Source organism: Poecilia formosa, unplaced genomic scaffold (genome assembly GCF_000485575.1).
Source record: "Poecilia formosa unplaced genomic scaffold, Poecilia_formosa-5.1.2 Scaffold92, whole genome shotgun sequence".
Classification (NCBI taxonomy): Eukaryota; Metazoa; Chordata; class Actinopteri; order Cyprinodontiformes; family Poeciliidae; genus Poecilia; species Poecilia formosa.
The window spans coordinates 1,988,063-1,997,535 of NW_006800031.1; the positions used below are offsets into that span (position 1 = coordinate 1,988,063).

At 38.0% G+C, this 9,473-nt stretch overlaps 1 protein-coding gene across 5 annotated transcripts in view; it reads right to left on the reverse strand.

Annotated features, from left to right (window-relative positions):
- LOC103142032 (transducin-like enhancer protein 4) overlaps window positions 1-9,473 on the reverse strand; it is a 51,598-nt gene that overhangs the window by 23,768 nt on the left and 18,357 nt on the right. For 2 of the 5 annotated variants that reach the window (XM_016674260.1, XM_016674259.1), the window contains exons 1-2: window positions 7,282-7,287; window positions 4,174-4,176 (exon numbers count right to left, since the gene is read on the reverse strand). The exons of the other annotated variants lie outside the window; for them this stretch is intronic. The gene's annotated coding sequence lies outside the window, so the exon portion shown is untranslated. Of the gene's footprint in view, window positions 1-4,173; window positions 4,177-7,281; window positions 7,288-9,473 lie in introns of those variants that run through there. 5 annotated transcript variants of the gene reach the window in all.

Sequence of the window (9,473 nt, forward strand, 5' to 3'; positions counted from 1 at the left end):
CTGCAATTATCATCATATTCATAAGATGCACCGCCCAAATTATTGCAGTTGGCACTACTGCAAATACCATCATTAAGTTGTCTTTGAAATTGTAAAAGCCTCTAGAGGAGAATCTGTGTGCACTAGAAATACTGTAGTGCACACATATAAACAGACATCATGAATGATGAGGGATGAAGCTTTCATCTGCTCCATTTTTATGAAATAATGTTAACACTCCCTACATTTTCACCCTTTCAAAGTCAAGTGCATTTTCATCAGAGTACGTGAGCATCATTCCTGAGTTGGAGCAATCCATCTTTGGCCTTGAAATCCAGCTGTCGCCTTTTTTGCAATCAAGGTGTTCTGTGTTACCTTAGCAGCTCTGAATGTATTAAATATCAACACTTAGCGAGTGCACACTGGTTTCAGCACCTTTTAGACTCACAAAATATGTCACTAACTGCACAAAAGTAGTAAATTAGAAGTACTGTAGTTGTGTTAAACACTGTTTGCTTTCATGTGAAAGAATTAAAATACCCTTCAACAGCTTGTGTGTTTTTTCCACATATCTGGACATACAGGTAATTAATATACATTTTTAAAAATCTTCAGTAATACAAATTTATATTACATAAACTTTTAATTGATATTCTAATTTATTAAATAGTGTCACAATCCTTCAGTGTTTGTTTTGATCATTTCCTTGGTGTTCATTTATGTTCTGTATACTGTATATTACCATTTTCAGTCCATTTCAGTGTCAAGAAGGTTGTTGTCATTGTACTTCATTCCTTTGAGTTTAGTTTTTTTTTTAGTTTATAATTTGGTTCTGTATACATCTGGATTTAGTTCTCTAAGCTAAACCTTAGTCTTTTCTCTTCGGGTTGTGGTTCCTATTGAATCTTAGTTGACAGCCATTATGATCATGACCAAAGGTGAATGATTACCAACCACTCCTTTATTACTTTTTGCTTAATTCATTAATAACATGTGAATTAGATGGTAATTAACATAATTTAAAAGGTGCCTTATAAAGAGAAATTCACTTCTTAAAATGTTGTCATTTTAGTGAATTTTTTTGGAGCAGCTGTCTAAAAAATGTTTTTATTTTTGCTCCATTAATCAGGTAAATAAATAGCAAATTACCTTTTTCAGAGTCTGCCAAAAGAAGCAGAAGAGGCTACGTCTCTAACCTTGTTTCACGTACATAACCTTTGAAGAGGTGAACTTTGGTATCAGTGGAACCAGACTTCCCCTGAGGCAACGACAGCAAACCCCCAACGCACACTTAAATAAATCCCTCAGCCAGAAGCGCAAGCAAAGCTACAGCAGACGCATAAACACAACTTTACGAACACCCAGACACACATCAAGAAGCAAAGGCAACCCCACCTCCCGCCCCCCACAGCCTTCTTTGTATTCATCAGATGTTTTTACTGAACCTGAGGCTTGGCTTTTAAAGATTATACAGCACTTACTTCCTCCAGATCAGGTGGGATATTTTTTTTAACAGGAAGCTGCCTGATCCGCCGTCCCAAAGGGAGTGCTACCAGTGCAACTCAAATCCAAACATAAACAGAGACAAAAGACATGACTAGAACAGAAACGCATATTAATAGGCAGCTGAGGATGAACATCACATTATTTATTTGTAACACAAACAACGTGGGGCTCCATCTGGACCGGATTTCCTCTTGTGATTAACTTGGATGAAGTATATAGTGGGAATACCTGCAGAATGTGAAGTAATGTGGGAACCGCTGATGGAAAAAAAAAGAGAAAATCTTAATCTATGAAAGTTTTTTCCAGTCCAAAATATATTTTAAAGAAACAATAGCTGATTTTTTTTAAATATAAGACAATGTTGTGGTTTGTTTAATGGTGACCAGTGTGAACTGCGTCCCTACTTTCTAGCGCAGTTTTTTTTTTTTAAATTTGATATTTAATTAATCCAAATGTGTTTGGAAAATGTAATAAATATTTTTAAAAATTCAGAACTTTTATTTGGTCGGTCATCTAGTGGAAATACTTTATCTGTGACAGTCTGGCTAACATCGCTTCCTCCAGTCCTGATCTGTGGAGTAAAACAATGATTAAAAGCATCTTATAATGAAAGGACATTATATTTAAAGGCTCCTGATTTGGACCTTTGACCAAACTGTGGCAGCTGCAGTTTATCATCTTTATCACCCACATATCACCCCCACAGTCAAACATGGTGGTGGTAATTTGGGGCTGCTTTGGTGCTTCAGGACAACTTGCCATAATTGATTGAACTATGAATCTTGATTGAGCTCCGAAGTGGGACAGTTGGTAGTTGCCTTACAGCAAGAATATCCTAAGTTTGAAACCCAGCTAGTGGTCTTTCTGTATGGAGTTCTCCCTGCACATGTGTGGGTTCTCTACAGGTACTCCGACTTCCACCCACAGTCCAGAAACATGACTGTTAGGTGAATTGGTCTTCTCAAAATGCCCTTAGATATGTGTGTGCGTGCGTGCGTGCGTGCGTGCGTGCGTGCGTGCGTGCGTGCGTGCGTGCGTGCGTGCGTGCGTGCGTGTGCATGGCTGTTTGTCCTGTGTGTCACTGTGTTGCCGTGCGATGGACTGTTAGACATTAAGTATGTTTGGAGTTTAATGCCTCGTCAATATGTTACAAGTACATTTGCATGTTAGCGTACTTAGTAAAGGCAGGTAGGTTAGAGTAGTTATATAAAGTATTACTTAATTTTTTTATAGTATTCATCCATTATCTATAAACTTTGGACAAAAAAGGTTTGTCTCTGAACACTTTGCAAGTACACATACATTTCTATGGGGAAATGTAATGTGACCAATCATCCTAACAGCCATGTTTTTTTGGACTGTGATAAGAAGGCAGAGCACCCAGAGAGAAACCATACCTACGTAAGGAAAAAGTGAAAACTCCATGCAGAAAGACCCCAGGTTAGGATTCAAACCCAGGATGTAACTGCAAGGCAACAAAGCCAAGAACTTGCAGTGTTTATGCAGACATTACATGATTAAAAATGTAAAATTGTAATTTGCCATCTGTAATTATGCTTCTGATGTTCCTCAACAAGCACCAAAATATTGTGCGATACAGAATACATAATATTAATATTAATCTTGAATGGTCTTCCCATTTCTGAGTGGAATGTTTAAACTTCTTTTGAATAAAGTGCAGAGGATGGGAGGTTAGTGGAAGCGCTAATGGCAAGAATAAAGCTAGGAAATGGGATTCAGTCCTAATGTTATGTAGCATTGTAAAGTAGGCTTTTGGTCAAATAAGTAGGTACTATAGAGCCCTGTTTGTGAGGTTGTATGTTTATATAGCATCATAGCCTATTCCGTTTAGATTTTTAATCACATACTTCAATAAATGCCAGAAAATAAAGTGATACAATCAAAAGTTGTTAATATCTGTCATTGTTAGAGCAGCTCAGAGAAGAAAGAAAAATGTGTGAACAGTCACACATAAGTTCATTTTTAGCCTTCATACACTGGTGGACAAAACCTATTTATAATTAATTCTGTTTAAGAGTTTTAAAAGAGACATTAAACACTGAATCATCACAAGTTATTTGAGGATCCACTTTCTTACGGTGCCTGGTGGAGGGGGACTAAGAGAAAAATTGAGTTTTTTTTACATACTGATATTGTAGAACTGCACCAGGACACTCTCTTTCAGAGAAAACCTAAAACACTGACATTTTCATTTTATATTTAGTCTTCATACAGGCAAGATGTGCTGAGCACACATGCCCTTTTTCAGTTTGACTCCTCTTCACATTTCTGCACACCGGGGAACTCACCCGTACATATTAGCCTCTGTGATTCTCCGGTGAGGTTGTTAGCTGGGGTTTAAGTGCTTTGCTCAAGGGAACATTGGTGTTAAGTGTTGGCCATGTTCAATATTTATACAGCTGGAAAAAGGAGCAAGTGATGCTGCTTAAGCTGAATGCAAAGCTTAATGGATGTTCGAGGAGGCACTGAACCGGTAGTTGACGGCTACTTGAAAGGAGGCTAATTTTGGCACCATAGCTACTGTTACTAACTTCTAAAAAGGCATCGTTTAAAAATCTTATATGTACTGACATAATGCAAATGGAAACAAAACACCAGCTTGCTAGAAACAAAATAGTATTTTCTCCCATCTATTGTAATCTACTGAGAAATAAAGTGTATTTTGATGCTCTAACACAATGAAAGTAAAGTATTCTTTTTTTTTACATCTAACACCATAACAGGAGTTTAGTTTTGGCTATGAATAACTACAAATAATTACTTAGGGCAATTATTAATAAAACTAGTAATTTAGATAAAAATTAACAAGTCGGGGCACCAATTGATGCTCAAGAAAATAAAAGCCAAATGATTCAGTATTGCTGGTGTTTTCTGTAAATACCTGATCGACAAGGCTTAGAGCTTCTGCCGATCTCTAGTTGTGATTGGGCGGGAGGCGAGGTATACCCTGAACAAGTCACCAGCGCAGCAGGGTAACACAGAGACACACAGGACAAACTACCCTGCATATACACACTCACACCAAAGGACAATTTAGAGACAAATTAACCTAATAAACAGAGAAAAGACTCTTGCACATTTTGTAGACAAAATACATAATCAGAAAATGCAATAAAATGTATTGCACAGGTCAATAATATCTTCAACTTTTCAATCTTTTTTTTTTTTTTTTTTGCATTTAGACAATACTACAGTGCTTTAATTTGATTAAAAGGTTATAAGAAATTGTTTAATCAATAACTGAGCGTCCAGGTGATTCCTTTGGAGGAGCTGATCTTAATGTTGCTGTAAATGTGGAAAAACTGAACAAAAGCTAAATTACACTTTTCCACTGTGCAACACAACCCATACAGCTGACATTTTACACCAGGTGGAAGCCATTGTGACAGTAGGCCGGGGTGCAGGGATGCCAGGCAGTTTGGCCACTATGCTTCCTGGCACTGATAGAGCACGTGAAAAAAAAAAAAAAAAGGAGACAGAAAATCAAAGCTCCCTTTTTTTTTAACAATTAGGCCTCAGCTTTGACCTGGACCTGACACTGGTTCAACAGAGAATGTATCAGAAACAACTGAACAGAGATGCCTAAAGGTTGGGGCACAAAAGCAGGTCGATTTGTTTAGTGTATCGCTCGTTTAGAGGACTCTGTGGTCACATCGAGCTGCAACAGCCTCTGAGGTTTGAAATATGGACGCTGAAATATCTTTAACCCTTTTTGTGAGGCACCAGAGAATTTTTCCACAGGTTGAAAAAACAGAAGGATTGACGCGTTAAACTTGAACCACTGATGAAAAATAATAATAATAATAAATTATATCTTTTAAAGGTAATAAGTGATTACATTTTGGTTAAATTACGTTAAACAGTTAACCTTTTGAATTAATAATTTCCTGGATTGCAGATTTTTTTTATTTATAACAGGCTCACATGCCATCAACAAACACTTGTCAGTAAAAATTGCAGTCAATAGGGACAATAATGTTAATAAACGTGGAGAACATTCTGAAATAGTCCCACTTTACCTCCTAACAACAATGAAATTAGATCAGGCAGGAGCCCAGGAGTCAGAGCGGGTCAGATACAAGCTCCTCCCCTGTGGAGCTTTGTAAGCACCACATCAGCACCACTTTTCACCACCAGCTAATACACCTAATGGACCTCACCATATAAAGTCTTCATTCCCTTGTGACTCTGTGTGTGTGAGCGAGTGTGTGAAAGAAGCAGCGAGCACAGTGGAAAGGGACAAAGAGGAAATATAAAAGGCCCTAATTAGACTGTCTCTAAGCAGTTCTTGATGTAATTTAACTCCTTAATGTAATTTTAATGTTATTGTGACATAAATGTTTTCTGATTTTGTCACTTAAAACAGTTGAGACAGGGTAAACAAATGTAGTAAATACTTGTAGTATCATCTTGAAGAGGCAGTGAGGATCAATTCTAACATTACTATGAAGTATAGTTCCTCACTGAAGTTTTGTGCAGCAAAAATTACCCTTTGGGACCAAAAAAATAATAATTTTAAAGAATAATTTTTACCCCAATGGACCATCACATCAGCAGCAATGGCTCTAATTATCTGTTATAGTGATAGGGATACTTTATATAGCATTAATAACAAATAAATGAAAAACGTATGATTTCTTTTGTGGGGTGAAACAGTAAAACAATCCATCCATCCTGTTTAAAGGACATTGACTTTCTGTTGATCTTTTCCTTTGTACAGACGTCAGTGTTTAGAAAATAAAACACAACACTGCATTGCAAAAGTATTACTCCCCCTTGAACACTTTCACTTATTTAAAACATAATAGCCATGTATTTTAAGAATATTTTCTGCACGGACCAACACACAGTAGGTGTAATTGTGCAGGAGTGACAGTAAGAAACCCACATGGAAGTCCACAGGAGGTCTCGTCTATAATTTGCCACAAGCCAAAAAGGCTGCATGGTAAAGATATGGAAGATGGCGCTCCACAGTTGAGACCTATTTGCTTTCTGTCTATTTGCAAGACAGTATGTGTGAAGGACAAACATAGTGGTGGTGGCAGTATCATGTTGTCGGTATGGCCTTCTACAAACAGAGTTAAATAAAGGGCAGTTATGAAAGAAAACCAGTTAAAGCTGGACAACACTTGAAAATGGGAAGGAGATTCACCTTGCAGCAGGACAACAACATTAAACAGCCAGAGATAAAATAGTTTAGATTAAAACACATTCCCATGTTGGAGTGCTCCAGTAAAGGTCCATATGGGCCATTAAGAACCTGTGACAGGACTTGAAAACTGATCTCCACATTTGCTCTACATCCAATCTGGCTGAGCTATTTCATATGAACATGCTGCACTATTATGAATATTTACAGTGCTGTGAACAAATATGTATCCCCTTCCCAAGATGCTGTGTGTTTTTGCTATTTTCATAATGAAATGTTTCAGAACACTAAACAAGCTTTAATTTCAGGAATTGATAAAATAACACAAAAAAAATCAGTTTTCCTTCATTAAAGGAAAAAAACTATAAAAAAAAAAAAAAACTTGTCCTTTGAGATTTCTCAAGCCAGACCATAATACTCCGAGACACATGAAATCAAGAACTCCAAGCAACATCTTAACCACAGCAGGCTTCACTTTCCAGAGGTCAGAGGTCAGGATTCAACAAAACAAAAAGAGACTGGGCCACAATGAAATCACTGGAAGAGTTTTGAAAAATCTCTCATGAAAAACAAAAAAGGTCACAATTGTTTAGACAAAAAGGTGAAAACGATTTCATAAAGCACACTGTGCATCTCGAGATCAATCCATTTTAAATTTGTTTTGTAAATGTTGAGAATAATTTTTTCTTCTTAACTTGGTTTATTTTTTTTTTTTTGTCAGGAGGTTTACAGTTGGAAGAGGAAGGAAACAAATGAAGGGGATTGCTCTGAGCTCCATTTTATCAATAACCAAAAACATCTACTGACAGTTTAATAGGCTGAAAGCAGGTGATTTTCTTTAAATTGTACCGCTAAGCAATAGAAGACCGAATTACACTAAATATGTATGGAAAGGAGATTTTAAAACTGTAATCCAAATTATTAATTACAAATTAATATTAATGTACAGACACTCCAGTTTGCTCAGTTTTTAATTTTTCTCACAATTTTTCAAATCACAGTGTCAAACAAACCTCACAACGAAACAAATGTTTCCTTATCTGCTGCAGTAAAATAACCTGTCACACGTAACTGAAATCTCTGGCAATCTTCAGAATCTAAACGTCTTATTACTTCCTTCTTTCACCACTTTGTCCTTGTGCCTCCTTCCTTTTTCCCTCCTTACATCCTGCGCTTTGCTTTATTTCTCTTTCAGCCTCACTAATTTGCAATTGATTAGCTGTCCTCTCTCAGTCCTGCGTGCACTGCTCCTCCCTCGCCGTCTCTCCTCCCCACCCACCCGTCCTGTCCTCTCTTCCATCTACGAGTCAATTTCTCTTTAACGAGCCTCGGTACATTTCTCTCCCCTGGGCACTAGAGCCCTTCTGTGTAAATAAAACAGGGAGCAGAGCCAAAAAAAAATCAATGGGCCTATTACCCTTAGAAAATGCTAAACAAGCAATATTAGCGACTCTCTTGGAAGTGGTGGCTGATTGCCTTAATACCTGCCCGCCAAAAGAAACACCTCCGTCTCCTTCTATCCATTCATCTGCACAATAATCCACATGCTTTCTAACACACACTCGCGCAGTAATACTCAGGCATGCTGGAGCAAGAGTCAAAATAATTTGCTTCCAAAGCTCACACACACACACACACACACACATACACATACACAACAGCATGATGCATGAACCCACAGACTGCTGGCAGAAATTAGGGATTCGCTCTCCTGACAGAAATCATTCGGCACCACACAGAGCTGCAGGCCATGTTTTACCGCTTCTCATTTTGTCTGTCTTGTCCATGCAAACACAACAACACACCGCAGCACGTGCAGCGCGCACAAACAGCAGCAGGCGGCCGGGATTTATAGTAGACACCCCATATTTCATCCGACAACTATGATTAGTGTGCCAGTGAAAAAGCTGCGTGTGTGTTTGCGTGTGTTTGCGTGTGTGCGTGCGTGCACACGCTGAGGCAGGAGTAAACACAAAAAGCAAAACGCATACGCACCCGGTGTGCACAGATTCACAAATAGTGAATGCAAAACTGAATAAACATCTAAAGTGTGCCTGCAGACAAACACATTCATGAAAACATCCACACTGTGTAAACATGTGCGGTAAGGGCTGTTAAACACTCACACACATACACACGCACACACACGCATGCACACGCGCGCACACGTGCGCACACACACACACAGAAAGCAAAGTAAACAGGCTGTATAGATACAGAAGGACACACATAGACAGCAAGACAAAGGCCAAGCATTTATCACGTCTTCTCAAACCGACATACACACACACTCACACACACACATACACTATTTGTGCAGAGATGAATGTGTGGCTGGTTAGCTGTGGTCCATTTATTGTGGCAGCTGATGTGTCGTTAACACAGACATTTATGCTAATGACCCTCCGTGTTAAAGTTAAAAAAAAGCAGCAGTAATGCAAAAGCTCGTTAAAGGCCAAACCCTTATTGGCTGCAGTCATTTTTCAGCCCATTATCTTGTTCAATTAAACAGATGAAGTTCTTATTCACATGTGAAATGGCTCACCAAGTGACCAAACAAGACTAAATGAAATACCCCTTCTTTGTTAAAGAATATTTCTGCTTTTTATATATATATGTTTTTTTGTTACTTTTGGTTCTACAAATCTAGCAAATTTCATTCCACTTTTAGAAGGAGCTGATAGTTTGATTTTACACTTAAAGATGAAATGCAGAATTATGCTGGCTGAAACCCTCTAGAAATAAAATGTAATGTTTAGTTTTGCTCAGTGGTGGGAAGTAACGAAGTACAAGTTCTTCGTTACTGTACTTAAGTACA